The sequence below is a fragment of the Argopecten irradians genome, chromosome 7 (genome assembly GCF_041381155.1).
Source record: "Argopecten irradians isolate NY chromosome 7, Ai_NY, whole genome shotgun sequence".
Classification (NCBI taxonomy): Eukaryota; Metazoa; Mollusca; class Bivalvia; order Pectinida; family Pectinidae; genus Argopecten; species Argopecten irradians.
The window spans coordinates 42,052,125-42,076,667 of record NC_091140.1 but is presented as its reverse complement, the minus strand read 5'-3'; the positions used below and the strand labels follow the sequence as shown (position 1 = coordinate 42,076,667).

At 34.5% G+C, this 24,543-nt stretch overlaps 1 pseudogene; it reads left to right on the top strand.

Annotated features, from left to right (window-relative positions):
* Positions 1–285: 285 nt before the first annotated feature.
* Positions 286–24,543, top strand: part of LOC138328484 (periostin-like) — a 52,650-nt pseudogene continuing 28,392 nt past the window's right edge.

Here is a 24,543-nt window from a genome sequence, read left to right as displayed (position 1 = left end):
TACTGTACTGTACTATTTAGACTAGCTACGTTGCTGATACCCTCCACAGCGGTTATACAAGCCCTTTATTTATCCCAGTGTTGGACAGATTAACCCAGTTGGTAGCTAACACCTGTAGCATACACAGGCCCGTATATAATTGACAGAAGTCCTGCTTAGTGTATAACAGGCTACACAGGTGCATTTTACTTCAAATATATTGTCTATACTTTTGTGTAAAAATATACGTGTGTAAAATTCATTGATGGATTATAATTTACAAAATTTGTGAGAGACCTGATTGATGGATTATAATTTACAAAATTTGTGAGAGACCTGCAATTTTATTTTTTTTTTGTAACATTTTATGGTATGTTATGGAGATTGCTGACTTAGCTATTTAATGGCTACTTTATGATGGAATAAGTGACGGATTGATGTCTCGCACTAACAGCTTTTATCGTAAAGTGACAAAATATGGTGCTTCATCGTGAACCTGTGATTAACATGCTTTCTGGATATTAATTACATTTTAAGCTGAAGTGAAAGGTAAGATTGCAAATCTCTTAACTTATAAAGATGTATAAATGGGTAGTTAGGTTATAGTTATATTGCCCAGTGGGTGCTCCTAATGATACAGAGCTTTGCCACATCAAAGCTTAATTTGTTATCATAAATTTGTTTCTGATAATATATTTTTCATATTAAATAATTTCCTGATAATACATTTTATTTTAACTACATTTTCTTCACTGTTCTATATGTTCTTTATATAAGTTATAGGCCTATGGTACTTTGACCAAAATTGTTGGCCATGTTTTCTACAATACACCATTCTTTACTTAACAATGCACATTGTATTACAATGTATTGTTCTTTACAATATTCTATATATTGTCTTACAATAGATTTCCATATATCACATTATTTCTTACAATAGATTGTCTTTCATAGACAATAATTTGATGTTGTCTTGCAATGTGTTTTCCGATGTTTTTATTCCTGAAAACAATGCATTAATACTAAATATGTATATCTTAATATATTCAACATGAAGCACTAGCATGCTTCCTTATAGCGTGCTTCCTTAAATTTGTCGCTGTCCACTTGACATTCATCATCATATTTGCCAACTGAATGCAATTAAATGCCTAATTTAAAACCACTTTGTTAAGGTCACAAATGGTCACTTATAACAAAATTTTGCATGTATATTAATATAAAGACCGTTTTGGCTATATAAACCACTTTGCCCTTAAGTGGTCTTTATAGACAGGTATGGCAATATCAAACACCTTCACAATTAAAGTGATTGCAGTGTAATAAGAGACTGCAGATACATCACTGCTCTATGACTTGGGAGGGGGGGGGTTAAATTACTGTCCTTAAGATCATTTCACTGTCTGGGACAGACTGCTCATGCCAATCATCCAATTTGAATCGCTTTGATATGAAATTAAAGTTTTACTTTTTTAAAGTCTATGTAGATACAGACAAATATATAGAATGATTGTGATATTTTTGTCTGCTATATGACCTGTGTGGAATTGATTCATCTCCTAATTGAATAAAACGTCTGGACTGTGTGGGGTATGGCGATGGAATGTTGGATGGGTAAGAGGGAAAAGAGAGAAAAGTTCAGGAAGGAAGGAGTGTCTAGAAGGGAAGGTGGATATTATAGAATAAGAAGATGGAAAGAGCAGGGAGAGGAAATAGAAGCTGGTGAGGGACAGGAGAGGTTGAGTCTATACTGACTATAGGATCAAGAATTTAATGTAGGTGATTTGAATAGTTGGAAGGTGAAAGTTATTGTGTAGAAGGAAGATTAAGTCTATAGGCAAAGGTGGAAGGAAGATGAGGGGAAATAGAAGGCAGTTGGAAGGTGAAAATTGTAACATGTTTATAGGAGGGGATGTGAAAGAATGGAGAAGGAAGAATAAAGTAAGAGAAAGCATGATGAGAAATGCTGGAAGGTGGAATGGAATCAGCAAATAAGGAAGGAAGAAGGACTTTATAGTTTATAGGGTATGAAAAGTAGAGTTGGAAGGTGGGTGTTGAGTTGAAGGTTCAATGTGTAGGATTGGGATGATAGTAAGATGATAAGGGTAGCAAAGAAAAGTTGTTGGAGTGGAGTGTTAGACTATTAAAGTGACAATATTTCGGTGGAAAGGCTAAGGAAGAGAGAAGAGGAAGGAAGACGGCGATGAAGGTGGAAGTTTCTGGAAGTTATAGGACAGGAAGGTGAAGGATGAAAATGAAAATTGTTTAGAAGTTGGAAAGATCAGACAATTGAAAGTGGAAAATGTGTAGCTGGATTAGACTTGCTTGATCATCGGTGACCAGGTAGCTCAGTCGGTAGAGCACTCGGCTAGTGTTCTGAGGGTCCCGGTTCGAATCCCAGTCTGGCCGCTACATTTTCTCCTCTCCTGTTACAAATGTTTGGAATTAAAGTGGAGAGATTGGAGGATGGAAAGAGGAAATTGTTGGGTTGAAGTCATTTTGTTGAAATTAATCATTTCTTATTTGCTCAAGAGTTTATTTTTATTGATCAAACCACATTTATTTATTTAACAAAATCTCACCTGACTACAGTTCTGGGCATAACAAAATGGTGTCTTTTGGTGTTAGGGCGTGCCAGAAGATTCTTGTCTCAATCAAATCTCTGGAGGTTCTGAACAATAAATTGTTGGTTCTTAACAGGTCATTACATATTGCACATGTTTTATTTCATATCTGTTTAATATACAGAACAGGTAAAGTGTGTACAATGATTCTCCCTTGGTGGTAGGGGGATATTGCTACAAGTGTCTTCTGCGGTGATATGTAAGCGTCAATCAATTTTTAACGTAACTAAACTGGGGGAGGAGTTGGATTAAATATTGGTTATGCCACTATTTTTTATTTAGACAATATTTGTAATCGTAACATCAGTGTTTATTGTGGTTCAGGTCGGGATATCTTGAAGTAAGAAAAATTTGTTATGTAAAGGAAGTGAAATCCTGTGGTTAGATATATAATGTAACACGACACTGGAGATCAGTATCAAAATGTGTGGTATACATGCATGGATTATTAACTAAATATACAGTGGTAGTCTCTTGATTTTAGCTTGGATATCGGGAAATACTGCTTAAATTGAAATGTAAAATGTAATCACAGGTATCCAAGTGTAAAAGTCTTTATATTATTTTGTTAATTATATTGATGTCCAGATAATTTAAAGGCATTTTTGATTGTCAATGCCCAAAGGACTTCATATTGCAGAGTCTATCACATGATAAATTCATAAGCATATAATTTGGAGTAGTCAGAGGGAGATAGATGGCAGGATCTAGGGATAAAACAAGTTAAGAGAAGAGAATTACAGTATAGGGTAGTGTAAAATAGAACATATAGTTGGGAGACACAGATAGTTGGAGGGGAAACAGTTGGAGTCAAGGAGGAAAAGTTGGAGTCAGGGGAAACAGTTGGAGTCAAGGGGGAAAAGTTGGAGTCAGGGGGAAAAGTTGGAGTCAAGGGGGAAAAGTTGGAGTCAGGGGGAAAAGTTGGAGTCAGGGGAAACAGTTGGAGTCAAGGGGGAAAAGTTGGAGTCAGGGGAAACAGTTGGAGTCAGGGGAAACAACTGGAGTCAAGGAGGAAAAGTTGGAGTCAAGGAGGAAAAGTTGGATTCAAAGGAAACAGTTGGAATTGGGGGAAACAGTTGGAGTCAAGGGGGGAAAGGTGGGTCAAGGGGAACCAGATAGAGTCAAGGGGGGGGAAACAGTGTGAGTCAAGGGGGAAAAGGTGGGTAAAGGGGAAACAGTTGGCATTGGGAGGAAACAGTTGGAGTTTATGGAAACAATTGGAGTTGGGGAAGCAGTCGGAGTTAGGGAGGCAAAGTTGGTGTTGGTAAGTTAACAGTTTTAGTCAGCGACAGTCAAGTGTAAAGGGTAAATAGTTGGTAGTTGGAGACAGGGAAAACAGTTAGTCAAGGGGTTAAATATATTGAGTTGTGTAAAGTGGAGCATAAATGAGATACAGAGTGTTGTAAAATGACTGAGACATTGTTGGAGAGTCAGAGCATAGGGAGTTGGAGGCGAGGGAAATATAATTTATATCAATGTGGATAGAGTTATATTAATGAGGATATATTTGGAGTGAAGATGGGGATAAACCAGTAGTGCGAGTTCAGACTGAAAAAACAAAAGAAACGTTACAAAGGCCAATTAGTTATCTGTATGATTTGTATCCTTCGTACAATGGATGTAAGCCATATCTTACAACATTTGTACCTACTAATCTGTAGTGCATGTAAAAAGCATGTGTGAGCACGCTCGCTCGCACTCTAATCTGTTGGGTGCATGGCAACATACCAGAAAGGATTTTTTCTCAGGGATCAAGAATAATCGTAGCATCGCACTGCATCCTTGACACATAGGGCGTAACGCTTCCTTTCCTGACTCTATAGAAAAAAGATGATTGAAAAGAAAAAGCTTGAAAAAAAGGTGCATATGTGTATTTTTTCCTGCATCTGCCCATTTAGTTTGACCACCAAAGACGGCTGCTGTGCTTTTTTCACTATATAGGATCTGTTTGGCTGGTAATGATCATCTCTTTGTTGATTTGTTATAGTCTCAAAAGTCTGTTCTTTAGCGACCTTGACCTTGAATGATGAGAATGACCTTGAATAATGATGGGATGTTCAACAAAATAGGATACTTAGCAAAGTACATTCAATCATTGTAATGTTTGATTAGGATTTTCTTTTTTAGGGGTGGGGGTGTTCATGATGGCCAAGTTTTTTAATGTGTGTATTTACATTCCACCTTTCCACCTTTGGTTCAGCTAGGAGGTCAAGGTTCACCTGGTGCTACATTCGTCATAAAATGGAACAGACAAACACAAGTTAATTGAAGATAGATTCCATTATCATAGTTCAAGGTCATTGATAAACATGAGGCCAAGCTGACTTGTATCCATTAATGATATTGTAGTATTAATTGATTCTCCATAGGAAAGCATTACGTATGTTCAGAAAAAAAAATCTGAAGTTAAGGGACATTCCCTAACTTGACTTCTGTGATATTTTTTATGGAGAGCCTGGCTGATAGCTCAATCAGTATTGAACATACAGCATGTGAATGTTGTGAGGAGGGGGTTAAAATCCTGATCTTTCCACTGTTTTCTTTCCCCTTTTGTTACTAAATACATGTAGATTAAATTTACCTACTTTTGATTGAATGTTTAATAATGAAATGGGGTCACATCTTTGTTTAGAAAAAACAGTAAGGCATATTTGTGAAGAAAAAAATGTAGATGCCAGAACAGGATTTGTTCTTGGACAAATAACCATATTGGCTAGCTCTGTTGCCTATGGTTGACCTTGTCCAGTTCATCTACAAAAGTACATTAAAGTTTCTAATTTGGGTAAAAATTTCACAGAGGCATGAATGATATTCATAAAGTAGAGATGTGAACCGTTTTTGTCACAGCTGAAATGAAAACCATTTTGACTAACTTTGACACAGCTGAAATTATTCAAAAACCATTTCCAGATTATTAAACAGTTCTAAAGCATTCATAAATGTGTTAATAATATTTCAAATACAGCCAAGTGTAAGATTTTATATTTTGAGCTTGAATTAAATTGCTTGGCTGATTATAGCCATTCGTGAATACTTTTACTCCTGTGTGTACAGGTAGTAAATCATAACCAGGGCGCTGTGACTCGGTTATCGCCCCGATGGTTTTAGAAGATAAACGTTTTTATGTACCACTACATGAAATAGACGACTAGAAATTGACTACACTGTTTAGGAAGAACATGACTTGTAAAACGAGGTTCATTGTACATGTTTACTCTGGTAAGAAATCATTTCTAAACACAGATTATATACAATTAATTCGACCCACAGCACATTTCATTCATAATTTTATAAAATAGAGTCTTCTTGAGCTAATTTTCAAATTTTACTTTTGAGTGTATTTTAAGAAACTATTTGAGGTGAGATTTATAGCAACAGGTAAATGTATAAAGGTTTTAAAAATACTCATGTTGGTGTTCTAAAGATAAAGAAAAGTTAACATCTTTTTCAATTTTAGGTGATATGAGAAGTTTTTGAAGTAAACTTCTTTTTCAAGTTGAGGTGTCAAAAGAAAAGTTTTTGAAGTGAACATCTTTTTCAGCTTTAGTTGTCATGAGAAATTCACTTTAACAAAAAGCCTTTGAAGTGATTCTCCCTTTTTAAATTTAGTCATTTTAACAAAGGGTTAGAAATTAATCTTCCGTATCAAAAGACATTGTTAGAAATGTTTAAAAGTGAATCTTGTATCCAAAGTACATTTAGGTATACAGTATATATGTATAAGAAAGATTTTGAAATTATATCTTTAATGTGCAATTTAGGCCATAATTATAAAATTGGTTTTAAAGTGAGACTTCTATTATCTCCAATTTGACTTATTCTCTTTTTAAACCTTAAGTGTTAATTTGTAATATTCAAGGGTCTGATAATAATTCTAGATCTACTACAGTTTCAGATGTTATAGTAAAATGTTTGGACACATGGCTATGATAAGTACACGACATCGACATCGTAAAAACCCACCAATCAGAACCAATTATAGACAGGGTTTGCTCCAGATGCTGTCTTTAAAGACAATACAGGAAGTTCAAAACCACAGTGACCTTGTTCTTTTGACCTTTGAACCCTTATAGTCATCATGCACTTTACAGATCGTTGCCTCTGTTTATTCCCTGGACTTTTGTGAGATTTTATCATTTACAGCTTTAAGTCTGGACATTGTATTGTCTTACGAATGAATCATTTCCTAATTTGTCTTTAACTGTAATCTGTGAAGTATTGTTCCATTTATCTCTCAATCATGAGGAATCTGTCTTTATGTAATTGCTTATGAAATCTTCCATTTGTGTCTATATTTTAATATACTGCTTCCTTTAGAGCAGAAGGTTACAAGGAATGAATAAAGCAATCACAATGCCAAATTTGGTAATTGATTAGAATGTGTTTGATAAGTGATGATAAATATCAGTACTTTAAAATAAAACCTGCATATATATATGGATGTGTTGATAGCACTGAGCGGATAGTAGAAAAATACTGCTTTTATGACAAAAGCACTGGCAGAAACATTTCTTAGAATGTATTTATCAATTTTAGGTTATGATTGAGACATTCACAAAAAAAACAGGAATAAACGGTAATGAAAATTGTAGAAAAAAAAATGGGAAATTATAGAATCAAACCCTAGGTCGATCTCCAGTTACAGCACTGCCAGTTAAATTGCCAACTGAGCCAATGAAGCATGCTCCATCAGCTGAGTAATGGAGACCATATAATTTAACACTGTATATATATGTACAAGCCATACTGATCTGCTCCTTTTACAAAATCAAGCTTTCTTTATTGTATTTGAGTAAATTGTGGTTTACAGATAGTTCGACAGCTACTTTGTGAATTTGACTTATAGCTATACCAAAATCTGCACACGTACCCCATTTATTTTTACCACCTGGCGGACTTCCTGGGTAAAATACGGTATTATACCAATTTCCTGTCTGGGTCACGGAAAAGCTCCAATTCATTTTAAGAAATTTCCAGTCTTCACATTTTTGACAATTTCAAGATTTCTAATCTTTTGTGATCTTATCATATTTCAAATGTAAAGTTAAGTGTCGATATCAGCAGAACTAAAAGATAGAAGAAGCCGATGCTTTTAAGATAATGTTTTAGACAAGAGGGAAGGCGACAGATTTAACACGATTTCACTCCGTCTTCACACTGATATCATCATACAGGGCAGAAATCCTTCATAGGAATAACTGGTATGCAAAACTCGGCATGAAATTAACATTTAATTGAACAACTTAAAGCAATTTCGAACAGAAATTGGAATTATATTAGAACATAATAAGTCTAATAATGGACTATTTAGTACCGTCTTGTAGATTACAGCTAGGCCTGTTGTAAAAGATGACCTAGATATGATTTGACAATCCATCACAAAAAATCAGAAACAACTTCACAGCAGCCTACATATTTTTATTGCATATGTAAGAATTTGTGATATGAAGCTTTTTTGAAGATGGTAGTTGGTGTTTAATGCTCAAGATCTAAGATGACAGACGGTGACCTGTTGTCTGTATAAATGTATAATTTGACCAGATAAGATAGCTCCAAAGATATATTATTAAACAAAATACAAAAAATATTGAATGTCTTCCAGTGAAACAAGAGTAAGGAATATTCTTTAAGATACCACAACAGTTCAGACCAATATCTTTCTCTCCCTTTGTTTTTTGGAAAGATTGCCAAACCCCCACTTGGATCTATAGTTGAGACAATGAAAAAAACCCAAGATGATCATAGCCTGAGTTTTCTTGTCTGAGTCAGAAAGATCGTAGTTTTAGAATTCTGTAACTTTGATAAAATGATGATTAAAAAAATTACACAATAACAATTAAGATTACAAGATTTGAATCAAAGTCTAGACAGAAAGGCTTTATAACAGTTAATGTGAAAGCATCCTTTTCTATGTGTCTTTTAAGCTAAACAAATATCCACCAGAGTAAATCTCTTGCTTTGAAAACTCCTTCGTAGAGAGATATCTCTCTTAAAGGTCATTTAAGGTTGTAAATCCTGTTTGAAGTGTTTTAGACTGTGGTAGACAGTTGTGGTACTAATGTTTTCCATGTCAATTGGACATAACAATACAAGTTACTTTTGATGGTCTTTGTTCATTAGTTTCAATGGGCTTGATGTGAAATGAGGCATTGTACATTAGAGGTCTTGGTCAAGTGATGTGAAAATGTTGTCGCCTTTTGTGGCGAGGGGCATGTTAACATTTGGGGATTTCCTTCCCACAAAATGTTTCATGACAATTAAAGGTCATTGAAGGTCGCAAAGATAAATTAATGTACATGTTTCCTGTTTTAATTATTGATGTTTATTAATGAGGCAGAAATAATGTTGAGAAAATCTTGTTTTCACATTCATTAGGTTTTGATAGAAAGTAACATTCGTTGATGATGCCAAACTTTTCACGATAATCCAAGGTCATTTAAGCTCACCAAAGATGTTAAATCTGCGTAGTCTTTTGTTTCAATCTTTTCTGTTTAGATGTTTGCAAATGAGCCAGAAAAGAATTAATCTTAAGAAATTGTTGATTTCCTGCTTGTTTGGTTGGGGCAACCAGGATAACTATAGTTTAAACATACTACCACAGGTAGTGGCGACTTTTTTTGGACTGTGACCGACTTATAGATGGCTAATATTCTATGCCTATAGTCCATGAATTTTGTTAACTCGTTAGTTTATAAGGTCTATGACATTCAAAAAGCTCTAGCCACCATTACCCCCCTCCCCCCCCCCAACTGTCCACTGTCCCCCATTTCTGGAATGTATTGGCCTAGTGGTTAAGATGTCAAAGTTTATCAATGCTCCTTCTATAGATTCCATGATGGTCATATAAAATTGACCGTTCACTTGATGGTTGACTGTTCATTTGACAGTTTGCAGCCAGCCCCCTCCCCCCCCCCCCCCCCAAAAAAAAAAAAAAATCATGTGAAATACTGGGCAGCTTGTCTGATCGTTGGCAAACTGTCAATGGTTGTTTAGTTATGCCTCAGGTACTCTGGCTTTCTCTCTATCATCCATTGATATCAAAAAACAACAAACAAATCAAAACTAAATCTATTGTAGTTGGTTATCTCCCCTGATCTGGTCTCTATAATGGATGAGTTGTCTCCCCTTGTTCTGATCATCTGCACTGATTAAGTTCAGTAAGCTTGAATCTTCTTTGACTGCTACACTGGAAAATTTTTACATGTCTTTCAGAGAAAATTGAGGTCTAACAAAAGCAGAATGAAATCAGGTGTAAAAGTGGTGATTTGACGATTCAGAGGTATCTCTTACCAGCAGTTGTCTTATATGGACATTTAATTCAGTTATGGCTGTTGAAACATTTGTGATGTTTAAACAAAAAAATAATTAAAAGGAAACCTCAAAGTTTTTGATCTACATTTTTAGCTTGCCTCTAGAAGAGACTAAATTAGGGGGCTTATGGAATCACCTTGTTGTTGATTCGGCATCAATGTTGGAAATGCCAGGTTAAGGTTTTGGTGCAAGTTTTGAAATACTGTTATCCATAAAAGTTGACATTGATTTCCAAAATAATTTTGGATTAAAATTGTTGCGATAGGGCTAGATTTTGAGAATTTCAAGAAGCTCAATGAACTAAAATGACCAGGTTGAGGTGCTGATATAAGTCCAGAGGCGAGCTTTGATGTTCTCAAACAGCTCTAGTTTTATTTCAAGGTAAAAATCCATAATCTTTTACACATTATATCTATAGAATAGGAAGTATTATTGTATTTTAGTAATATATAAAATAGAGTGAAATGCAAACAAAATTCATAATTTAAGGGATGATATGTGAGGAACTTTGGGAAGGACAAGTGGAAGAAAGGGGGTGAGATCTTTTGTAATAATGTTATTTTATTCATGTTTTTTTAAAATTCCAAACAGTATGTACAAGACTTAAAAAGTTCTGAGTTGTGTCTTCCATTTTTTCTAGCCCTTAGAAATTTACTTTGGAACTTCTTATGATTAGGTCTTTAAAAAAAAGCTTTGTGAAGTGGTGCTATGCACAAATTAAGTAGGTCACCGTGACTTGCATTTGGCTTACATTTGTCCTGGCTCCATCATGTGTCCTACTGCTAATGTGGAACTAATGCTGAATTATTATCAACTTGTCATTCTGGCTCTTATCTTGTTTAATGAAGTTTAATTGACGGATCGCCAGCTGTCAATCATACCCACGTAACTTTGTAAGTTGTATGCTACGATGTTTTCTCCGACATTGAATAGGTGCACATGTGTGTTACATACATGACAAAGCGTGGCATCATATCTCTGGAAATCGGTCAATAACTTCCTAAGAAGATATTTACAAAAAGTTGTTTACTATCATCATAAATGCTTAATATATATATAGAATCTATGTGACAGATAAAAACATGTCTGAAAATTTTAATATGGTTTAAAGATATTATTGCTATGTAAATCAAATTCTGTAATATTTTGCAGACATGATTTTGCACATTATAACAAAGCGGCTATAAAAAGAGTCAAGTTAAGAAAAGAATTCATCAAATGTTTATGGATTACTGGTGTTGAAATCTCGAATCATCTTCACGATCAGCCATGATAGCATCATTATCCATTCAGTATAATGGATAATGGTTACATAATTATGGTAATGAGATGTTCTTTTCATTCCGTCACCTTTAAACTTTAGGTATTTAGATAAATTTTAGGCTCATTATGAAAATAAGACATTGATCCAAAGACATCATTTTATTGTATAGGTTAAACCCCAAAGCCACAAATAGATACCAGCTGAGTTGCATTTGAGACATCTTACCCAGTTAACCATGGGAGCTCCATCCACGTACCTAGCGTATATATTCCAAATGCATGAAAACATGTTTGGTTACAAGCACCAAATGTAAGATGAGTGGGAAAGATCTTGGCCAATTAAAGGCTCAAACTTAAGGAACTCTGAACACTAGCTGGGTGCTCAAATGATTGAAGGACGATGGGTCTAGATCAGACATTACAACTGATCTCGTCACACTGTGGATAAGTGAACCAGTCTTTTCATTCCTACCAATATTAAATGGAAAAAATAGGAAGGATGCTAGTTTGAAACTTAAACCCAGAAAATTAACACTTCGTAACACTTCATATTATATTGGTCAGAACGATTGTGGAGCGCCCACACACTAAATTTTCTATAAAACAGTACAACAGATCCTGTCATCGTAAATCTGCCAGGACGATGGCTTTAATCAGATATCATTGTGACAGAAAATAAAAATACATGACTTCTCACTTTTCATCTAAATCATGTATCCTGAATTTGAAAATTGTCTTTCAAATGCAGACACTTCATTATATGAAACATTTAAAACATTTTTGAGGCAGTGAAATATGTAGCTCATTGGATAAGGTAAAGAATTATGGAGTTACATCATATTCTTCTACCAAACGTCGGGCTCCTCCACACATTTGGTTATACACGTGATATCTGAAAAACTATGGCTGCTATTTCCTGATTTTAACAGTTTGTGCGTCAACAAGAACAGTTTCCTGAACAGAGACCATAAGATCTCTACGGGTCATTTGTTTTGAATACTTCCATTCTTTTACTAGTCAAATCCTCATAAACCTGAGGTATTGAGAAACCCTAATTATCAAAATGTCGGAAATAACTCCAGTCCCTGAAGGAGAGATGATTGATTAAGTATAGATCTGTTTGTGATAATATCACATTGTCAAAGCGATTTATCAGCAGAAGTTAATACCGAGGTCATAACTCCTACAGCCGTGAATGTTCGAGTGATTCTCCAGCAGATCTGATTTCTGGGCCTGTTGACACGAGGTTACACCTTTGAACCATAGAGTCAATGTTGTAACAATGGGTGACTCTACACAACTTCGGTTTGTACATATTCAAGTGACCATGATCACTTTGTGAAGGATCTTGTTCAATACCAGACTCTATATATACGGTTGAAATCTGTAGGAATGTTGCCTCTTAACTTCCGTCGCTAAGTGTTCTCAGTCAGGTTTTTGTTGCTCAGTAAAATTATACTTTAGTAACACCTACTTTTAATAGTGACCACCTCTGTATAAAGACCACCTGCTTAATAAGACCACTTTTCTTTGGCCCAAATGGCCAATTTCAAGCGAACATACTGCAGCACCCAAATTATATAAACAAACATTCACACACGCTGTGATATGATTTCACGGCTAGAAATATTTGTGATTAGCTGATGGAGCAATAATGACAATAACATCTAAACAAAATTCATTGTTTGTTATATTTGTATCTGCTTAAACAACAAAACTTTTCACATAATTGAGCATTTAATGTTATACAGTGTTGTCCTGACCCTGAATATATAGTCTGTCAGACTTACTGCAATGTATGTAACCCTTAACCAGGTAGAGCAAGCGTTTCAAACAGGGCAGCAGCTATGGCCAAGTAGCTAATTATAAGATGCTCGGACAAATACCATGTACTTTTCCTCCGTCTCTGGGTCGCGAGTTTGAAACCCAGTTTGGGAAGTAGCCAGGTATTAATTGTAGGTCGGTAGTTTTTCTCTGGTTACTCTGACTTTCTCTTACCTAATTATCATGGCACTTGGCTGTTTATAGGACATACATAAATCAGAATTGATCATAACACTGGATGATGTTGCAGTCTCAATTTCACCACTGGATTTTGTCAAATATAATAAATCTTAACGTCAGCATCAGTTCTTTTTGATTTTATTACATTCATATTTAAGCCTTCCTGTAAGTAAAAAATCTTAAATTTGCATTAGATATTTTAAAAACTGATAAAAGAAATCTAAGGAATGAAATACAATGAGATGAAATACTGATGAAGTCAACAGAAAATGCAGAGCTTGCATCTAGATAGACATTTAACGTGTCTGACAAGGTGACAAGACATGAATGTCAATCATGTAAGACCGACACCATCTTTTCCACAGCCACTTTTGTTTGTGGGACCTTACACACTGTCATTGGATGACCCACAACATTGCTGTATAAACAAGCCTTGAGGATTCTTGTTACTTCACTTTAAAAAGTTTTCAACACAAAGGATATACATTAGTGTAAATAATTTTCATACCCTTATCATGTTGAATTATTCATAATATGCTTTCTGCTTTATCACTTCAATGCAAACAAGTCTGAAGATTCTTTTGATGCAATTATATATCCACCAGACATGTTCAATATTCCAAGTTATTCTGTCAATTGACAGAGATAAAAATATAGCATCTGACCAGATATTTTGTTCAAGCAAAAAATGACCTTGACCTACTTTCAGTTCAACAAGGTCATATTTACTGATTTATGTAAACAATCTAAGACCGTCATGGTCGAGTTTATCATTATGTTAGGGTCAAGAGCTGCTAAGTTTGTTCAAGCAAATAACCTTGACCTTCTTTCAAAATAAAAAAATATTCAAATATACCGAAATCTTTACACAGAAACAAAATAGTCTAGAGACCTCATGATAGGAAAACAGCATCTTGGATGACGGTTGTCACTGTTGATCTACTTGAGACAATCCTAGTATTAAACTTAGATAATAAACATCTTCTCAGTGACTAAAACACCCAGATACTGTACTGTCTGTATCAGAGTATTGGGTTAGTAACATGTTGGTGTAAAAAGGATAACCAAAAGGCCAAAGGTTAAGTATGTTTAATTCTTCAACAATGTTTTCTCATCCTCAGTAAAAGCAACCCAGGGTCATGATATTTGACAAGTAACAGACTAAGACAAAGGGCTACGAAGGCTGTTCAAATGGATGACCTTGACCTTTTTGAAATTACAGGAAATACGTTCTCAATAACCAAAATGTTAACAGTCATGATATTATGCCATATGCGTGTTGTCACTGATTTGCATGTTGCTAATAGGACGTTATTTTAATCAAATAAACAAACAAAAATACAAAAGAATCATCGAGGCCTATAGTGCAGTAAAGATATTTTCTCTATTTGTTAGAAAGCAATTCAATGAGTATTTATTATTTCAACCCAGCGATGGTATGTCTGTAAGCTACATAGCCTCTATCTAGTTAAAGGTAAGCGCTGTCAAATGTTCTCTTTCAATTTTAACTTAATTTCTTACAGGTTTCTTCACTGTTAAACACACAATGTGATTTATGGCAGTTGGTTATTGCCACTGGCAGAAAAACAGTAAAAACTTGAACTTAAAGAAGCTTTCCGAGGACAAAGAAAAGCATTGTGGTATGATAATGTCTTGAATTTTTTTTGGACCAAAACAGAAGAAAAGCAATTTCTTTCTATTACATTCTCTCGCTGGAGTTAAGGGTATAAAGACTATGGAAGTGCCAGACCGGTGGTATGTTGGGATGAGCAGGACCATTATCTACGAGTAAAACGAGAGTAAAATGAGACATTAACATAAGGTGTTTAGCAAACCAGGCATGATGTTGACATGATTTCGTATCAAAAGGAAGCAAGTCGTCCCATTATACTTCACGGGGTTGGGTTGCCTTTTACTGTATCAGGTGTACAAACTGGACAGGTGTGAGGGTCGTTAGTGACAGATGACTTTTTGACATGACAGGCAACTTAAGAGGTAGGAAATTGTTGTATATGTGGCTGTTACTACTACCAGTGATTAGTGCAGCTAATAAAAGATGCAATTTTGCAGTTCATGATTAAATGCAGGTGTCTCACAAAAGACCCATTAAATTATGCATTAATTAACCACCATTTTGTCTTCAGAAAACTGCAGAAAAGCTAGGTTTTTACTAGACGCCCATAATCTTAACTCTATTTCAATTGTATCAAATACACATGGGTATCTGTTAAGCTTTATATATAAAATGATGTCAAAAAATAAAACATTACCCCATTACTTTAAACTTTGGTGGTTTATTGAATAACTCTAATTCACCAGTTCAGTAGCTGGCAGGTTTGGTAGTTGTTATCAAAGTTTCAGGAGAAAAAAACATCAACCTACATGCAGTCTTACTATACCCATATTTCCTATAGCCAGGGGCCGTTTGTTCTAAGGTTAATAGCTAATTGCATGATTAGTGAAATATTCATTTCTCAATTGCAACAATGTGGTTAGGTAAAGAATGAAATTCTTCAGAAATTTTGTAAAAAAAAAAAAAAAAAAGAATGTATTATATTAATTTTGAAAATTGTTGTTGAAGCCTTAAATCACCTTTTGAACAAATGGAGCTAGATGGCCTTAATGATAAAATCAGGCTATGGTAGCAAATTCGGAAACCCAGAGGTCCTGTATAAAAATGAGCAACCTGCAGAAAGAACACATTTGATGCAAAAGTAGAGGGCTAGTGGTAGAATATCAGCCACCATATAATCAAAAGAAAGGTTTATGTTATTATATAATTACTATAAGGATCAGACAGTTGTTACGAAATTGATAGATCAGCGAAAATGTTCATGGCTCTAACGCTGTATTTCGTGGGATGATCTAAAGTTTAGTTTAATCTCGGTGCTGCTATAACGAAAAGCAAGATTGGATAATGTACAAAAACTGTTTGAACATCGTAATTGATCGGTTAACTTCAAAGAAGATTTCACAAATGGTGCATATAAATTTGTTAACAGATTTTTTTATTGGTAGGCAAGTCTAAATTGTAAAGGCATGCAGTATGTCAGATGCTATCTGCAATAATAAACTTCTCGATACAATCTCACGTAGATGTAAGAGCAAAAAAAAATCTTCAGGATAAGAATTATTAAGCAAGTTAAAGGTTTAATCAAGAAAAATCTGAATTTAGAAAGAGTCAATGAGTGTCTGCCATTTCTGGTGGCATTAAGCCTGGATGCATCAAGAACCAGACTCCCTCAATGTGAGATAAGTAATTCAAAGTACTTTTATCTGTATTAATTTACTAAAAAAATGTACTGAAGATAGGTCTGCACACTTTTATCAGATTTGTATTTCGATTAAAGATGCAACACTGCTGACAAATTATATTTTTTCTCTATCAAAAACAGAAGAAGACAATTAAGTATTTTTAATTTCAGTTACAAAAGTTACTAATTACTTTTCACCATCACCACCTGTGAAAAGTTTGAGCTTCTAATTTTACTTCAAGACAAAAATATTTAAAATGATTAATTGCATTCCGAAAAAAATCCACGGGACTATGTCCTATGTGGAATGAAGTACTAATTGTGCATGCACCAAAAGTAAAATAAATTATTTTATATTATTTTTTTGTGTTACTTAGACATATATGTACACTATTAAACATCAATTAATGTTCAAATGTTGAGTACCATTTATACTCTGTTGGCGGTGGTGGAGCATCTTTAGAAAAAAAACCTTTCTTTTACTATATATGACATAAATTTTGTCCATATACTAAACGATATGAGTTATCATTGAGATATGCTTTTGGTACCTGCTGAGAAATGAGGAGAGAGAAAAAGTGGGAGGGGGTCTTGTTGGACTTGAAAACAGTATCATCTACAAAAAAATCATAATATAATCTTGAGCCAGATATAATCCTCTTCATATTGTATTTAGCTTTAAAACATGATAGATTTTAGCGCAAATGCGAAAAAATGTAAATTATGATTTATTAGCTCAGATATGAATTAGCGTAATTTGGCGGTTCAATAACGGAAATACTCTTTTACAAAATTTAGTGCTGTACATTAATTAGCGCTTCAAAGACAGTATGAAAACCGCTAAAATAAAACTACCACTAAAATAAGTTTGTTTCCAGTAACAGAATGTTCTGTCTGATATGTGATCATTGCTGACCAGGTACCTCAATTTGTAGAATCCAGGATCCAGCTAGTGTTTCGGAGGTCCTGGGTTCGAGCCCCGGTTTGGTCGCTACATTTTCTCTACCTGTTACCTTATATACCTTTAGTAAACAGATGCTACCTCCATGCACTCATCTATATAGTCCAAAGAAATGTAACACTGGTCTTTACAATCTGTAATATTGCAATATCGCTGCTAGGAAGAACTATTCTTTAGCTCGATAAGTTACGTGTCAGACCAGTAATCTATAGGCCCCGAGTTTGATCCCTGGCAATGGTAGTGATTAAATTTATTTGAAATTCCTGCACTCTGTTACACAAACAAAAGATTAAAAAAAGATAACCAGTCTCTTTGCCATCGTCTTGAACTTGACAAACACAATATAGAGTGACCTCCCTTTATTAAAAATCTTTATTTGTTTAGTGGGTGTATTACTGGCACCGTATTTGCCATAATAAAACACACTGGTGCAACCATCTTGGATTTGAACAATTAAAGATTAATTCTCATCTCTATTTTTCAAAAAGTGCAGTTTTGATTTGTCTCAAATGGCAAATGTAAGTTCCTCTTAGTATTAAGTTGTGCATATTGCTGTGTTATCTGCTTCAAATGTGTTGTGATCAAATTGTTGGACTGGCAAAAAAAAAAACCATGACTGACAGGTAACTATCTTGGTTGTGGACAATTGAAGAGTGTTGTTGCAATTTCTCAAATGTCAAATGTATAAGTTCCCCTGGGCCCTTAGATGTCACAACTTATTACTTTATTGCTTTCCTCAAACTTGTAATTTAATAAACAGTTTCTTTAACTCTTTTTTGGTCATCAGGTTATTACCTTTTATTATTGTAATTATGAGAAACAGGTTCTCAAACTCTTGGTCATAAGGTTATCTGTGATAAGACAGAATCCTATGTAATGTGTCAGATTGAGCCCGGAGACCACAGGCTAAGGTATGTAATACAAGAATGTTATCGATTACCTCCGACACCCAATTGTACAGGTTACTACGGACGCTGTCAGATCTAGGAGATATCAGGTCTGATTATGATTTATTAAATCAGTCCGTGCATATTGAAATCAGAATGATCAAATAAACCTTTAAAAAGGATATCCACACCTGAAACTCACCTGAAGTTCAGCTTTGATAACTTAATTTTTGCAAATTCATTTTTAGAACTTGTCATTTTTCATCTCTTTCCTTTAACCAGTATCAATTGTCTTTGTTTTTTGGGTTTTTTTTTTTAAGTATACATATTATATAAAAATGATAGATTCAATTTTTTACGTTGTAATTCTACATAGATTTTGCAAATCTTGATGTTAAGAACTTGAAGTAGGAATGGGGTAAATTGCATGTGGTTTTCAGAAGCTAACCATACATGAGAGATCTAACATGTAGAATGCTTCGTTAGGGATGGAGGAGAGAAATATCTGATAAACTTGGAGGTCTGTAGATGTGGTTTGATCAGGGTTATCTCAGGCTCCAGCAGACTTTAAATGTAAAACAATTTCTGACGTAATACGATCAGTAAAAGGTCAGGAAAAAACCAACCGAATTATTAACATGACGTATATTATTGAATCAAATTGAATTTTGTTCCATTTCTCTTTGTGGATTTGGGGCTGTGGTGGCCGAGTAGTTATGATGTCCCGACATATTACCACAAACCTTCCACCGTTGGGTCGCAAGTTCGAATCCCATGTAGTACAATTGCCAGGTACTGATCACAGGTCAGTGGTTTTTCTTGAAGTACTCCAGCTTTCCTCCACTATCAAACCTAGCATGTCCTTAAATAATCCAGGCTGTTAAACTAATAAAAACTAAGGTTACGATGTATCGACAGATTATCACAAGCTCTCAACCTCTGGGTTGCACTTCATTAAATTTGCTATTATTATTTGCCAGCTGAATGCAGTTCAATGCTTATAAAAAGTGTAACAGGATAGGAGAAAATGTAGTGGCCTGACCAGGGACCTCTGAACATTAACCAAATGCTTGACTGCTGAGCTACCTGGTAACCAATGATCAACCCTGTCCAGTTATTTTTCTTTAGTTAAGTATTTTATAGTCATGTGTATGTGACTCTTTTGTCTTTGCTCTTCTTATAGTAAACATTCATAAGAAAGGCTATGTGTTTAAATCACAGTCTCTAAAATGATGGTGTCTATTTTCATAATGGGGCAGTTCCGAGGTACTGATGCTGGTTGGTGGTTTTTCTCCGGGTATAAGGGGGCCGCAGTGGCTGAGTGGTTTAGATGTCACCACATATTACCACAAGCCTTCCACCTCTGGGATGCGGGTTCGAATCCCAAGTAGGGCAGTTGCCAGGTACTGACTGCTGTTTGATGGATTTTCTCCGGGTACTCCAGTTTTCCTCCATCAACAAACCTAGCCCGTCCTCACATGACCTTGGCTGTTAATAAGATGTTAAACTGATAAAACCTGAAGCCAAACTCGTAATGCTTAGAAAGAACTTGCTTCATACAATGTGGAAGTTAATCTGTGGATGAGCATGATGATACCAATAATGACATCAGCACACATTGTTTGTGTTAGTTATGTAATACCTTGTGATATAATTATTTTATCGTCTATATGTTTAGGTGGAGATACTTCTTTAGTTAAATGGCATTTTAAATGTCATTATCTGACTGCAGCAAATTGTCTGTAAATGACATTTTGGGTTGTATGGCTTTTAGTATGGGTGATTTATCTATTTTGGAAGTTAATTGTGACTTCAACTGTCCACAAAGGATACTGGAAATTCTTTGTTGGATAGATCTATATCTGTTAGGACTGCATGTAGTCACAGATTGTGATTGTTTAATTACTTCTGCTGAAGTATTTCAAAACCTGACTAACTTATTTTATTGGAAGGAATATGAAAAACTTTGCAAAGGAAACTGTCTAGAAATTATTAATATAAAATTTTTATGAAGCAATATTTGTCAGAATGAAACATGTTGCAACTGTTGAAGGTCAAGGTAACTAGAAATAAATCAATGTTGAGGTCAAATTTTACATCCATCCATTGGTAAATATCTCCGTACATCAGACTGGGAATATAAGTAAAACACCTATATTACTTACATATATGACCAATTTATCTTACCTTTATGCTGTATTACATAATAAGGCTAAAACACCTGTATGACTAACCTGTATGTTTTGATACAGAATGAGGATATTACACCTGTATGTCTTACCTGTATGACTTACCTGTATGTTTTAATACAGAATGAATATATTACACCTGTATGGCTTACCTGTATGTTGTATTACAGAATGAGGATATAACATCTAAGGATATTACACTGTATGTCTTACATGTATGATACTAACCTGTATGTTTTGATACAGAATGAGGATATTACACCTGTATGGCTTACCTGTATGTTGTATTACAGAATGAGGATATAACATCTATAAGACTTACCTGTATGTTGTGTTACAGAATGAGGATATAACACCTGTATGACTTACCTGTATGACTAACCTGTATGTTTTGATACAGAATGAGGATATTACACCTGTATGTCTTACCTGTATGACTAACCTGTATGTTTTGATACAGAATGAGGATATTACACCTGTATGTCTTACCTGTATGACTAACCTGTATGTTTTGATACAGAATGAGGATATTACACCTGTATGTCTTACCTGTATGACTTACCTGTATGTTTTGTTACAAAATGAGGATATAACACCTGTATGACTTACCTGTATGTTTTGATACAGAATGAGGATATTACACCTGTATGTCTTACCTGTATGACTTACCTGTATGTTTTAATACAGAATGAATATATTACACCTGTATGGCTTACCTGTATGTTGTATTACAGAATGAGGATATAACACCTATAAGACTTACCTGTATGTTGTATTACAGAATGAGGATATAACACCTATAAGACTTACCTGTATGTTGTATTACAGAATGAGGATATAACACCTATAAGACTTACCTGTATGTTGTATTACAGAATGAGGATATAACACCTATAAGACTTACCTGTATGTTGTATTACATAATGATGTTGTATATAAAAGGATAACACCTATGACTTACCTGTATGTTGTATGAGGATTATAGACTTCTGTATGTTGTATAACATAATGAGGATATAACACCTATAAGAAACTTACCTGTATGTTGTATTACAGAATGAGGATATAACACCTATAAGACTTACCTGTATGTTGTATTACAGAATGAGGATATAACACCTATAAGACTTACCTGTATGTTGTATTACAGAATGAGGATATAACACCTATAAGACTTACCTGTATGTTGTATTACAGAATGAGGATATAACACCTATAAGACTTACCTGTATGTTGTATTACAGAATGAGGATATAACACCTATAAGACTTACCTGTATGTTGTTACAGAATGAGGATATAACACCTATAAGACTTACCTGTATGTTGTTACAGAATGAGGATATAACACCTATAAGACTTACCTGTATGTTGTTACAGAATGAGGATATAACACCTATATGACTTACCTGTATGTTGTATTACAGAATGAGGATATAACACCTATATGACTTACCTGTATGTTGTATTACAGAATGAGGATATAACACCTATAAGACTTACCTGTATGTTGTATACAGAATGAGGATATAACACCTATAAGACTTACCTGTATGTTGTATTACAGGATATTACCTTATGATTACCTGTATGATTACAGAATGAGGATAAACACCTATAAGACTTACCTGTATTGTATTACAGAATGAGGATATAACACTATAAGACTTACCTGTATGTTGTATTACAGAATGAGGATATAACACCTATAAGACTTACCTGTATGTTGTTACAGAATGAGGATATAACACCTATAAGACTTACCTGTATGTTGTTACAGAATGAGGATATAACACCTATAAGACTTACCTGTATGTTGTATTACAGAATGAGGATATAACACCTATAAGACTTACCTGTATGTTGTTACAGAATGAGGATATAACACCTATAAGACTTACCTGTATGTTGTTACAGAATGAGGATATAACACCTATAAGACTTACCTGTATGTTGTATAACAGGATGAGGATATAACACCTATAAGACTTACCTGTATGTTGTTACAGAATGAGGATATAACACCTATAAGACTTACCTGTATGTTGTATTACAGAATGAGGATATAACACCTATATGACTTACCTGTATGTTGTATTACAGAATGAGGATATAACACCTATAAGACTTACCTGTATGTTGTATTACAGAATGAGGATATAACACCTATAAGACTTACCTGTATGTTGTATTACAGAATGAGGATATAACACCTATAAGACTTACCTGTATGTAGTATTACAGGATGACAATATTTCACCTGTATGACTTTCCTGTATATTGTCTTACAGAATGAGGATATAACACCTATAAGACTTACCTGTATGTTGTTACAGAATGAGGATATAACACCTATAAGACTTACCTGTATGTTGTTACAGAATGAGGATATAACACCTATAAGACTTACCTGTATGTTGTTACAGAATGAGGATATAACACCTATAAGACTTACCTGTATGTTGTTACAGAATGAGGATATAACACCTATAAGACTTACCTGTATGTTGTTACAGAATGAGGATATAACACCTATAAGACTTACCTGTATGTTGTTACAGAATGAGGATATAACACCTATAAGACTTACCTGTATGTTGTTACAGAATGAGGATATAACACCTATAAGACTTACCTGTATGTTGTATTACAGGATGAGGATATAACACCTATAAGACTTACCTGTATGTTGTATTACAGAATGAGGATATAACACCTATATGACTTACCTGTATGTTGTATTACAGGATGAGGATATAACACCTATAAGACTTACCTGTATGTTGTTACAGAATGAGGATATAACACCTATAAGACTTACCTGTATGTTGTATTACAGAATGAGGATATAACACCTATAAGACTTACCTGTATGTTGTATTACAGAATGAGGATATAACACCTATAAGACTTACCTGTATGTTGTTACAGAATGAGGATATAACACCTATAAGACTTACCTGTATGTAGTATTACAGGATGACAATATTTCACCTGTATGACTTTCCTGTATATTGTCTTACAGAATGAGGATATAACACCTATAAGACTTACCTGTATGTAGTATTACAGGATGACAATATTTCACCTGTATGACTTTCCTGTATATTGTCTTACAGAATGAGGATATAACACCTATAAGACTTACCTGTATGTTGTATTACAGAATGAGGATATAACACCTATAAGACTTACCTGTATGTTGTATACAGAATGAGGATATAACACCTGTATGACTTACCTGTATGTTGTTACAGAATGAGGATATAACACCTATAAGACTTACCTGTATGTTGTATTACAGAATGAGGATATAACACCTATAAGACTTACCTGTATGTTGTATTACAGAATGAGGATATAACACCTATAAGACTTACCTGTATGTTGTATTACAGAATGAGGATATAACACCTATAAGACTTACCTGTATGTTGTTACAGAATGAGGATATAACACCTATAAGACTTACCTGTATGTTGTTTACAGAATGAGGATATAACACCTATATGACTTACCTGTATGTTGTTACAGAATGAGGATGTAACACCTATAAGACTTACCTGTATGTTGTTACAGAATGAGGATATAACACCTATAAGACTTACCTGTATGTTGTATTACAGAATGAGGATATAACACCTATAAGACTTACCTGTATGTTGTATTACAGGATGAGGATATAACACCTATAAGACTTACCTGTATGTTGTATTACAGAATGAGGATATAACACCTATAAGACTTACCTGTATGTTGTATTACAGAATGAGGATATAACACCTATAAGACTTACCTGTATGTTGTATTACAGAATGAGGATATAACACCTGTATGACTTACCTGTATGTAGTATGTTGTATTTACAGGATGACATGTTGTATATGACAATATTCACCTGTATGACTTTCCTGTATATTATCTTACAGAATGAGGATATAACACCTATAACACTTACCTGTATGTTGTATTACAGAATGAGGATATAACACCTATAAGACTTACCTGTATATTGTATTACAGGATGAGGATATAACACCTATATGACTTACCTGTATGTTGTTACAGAATG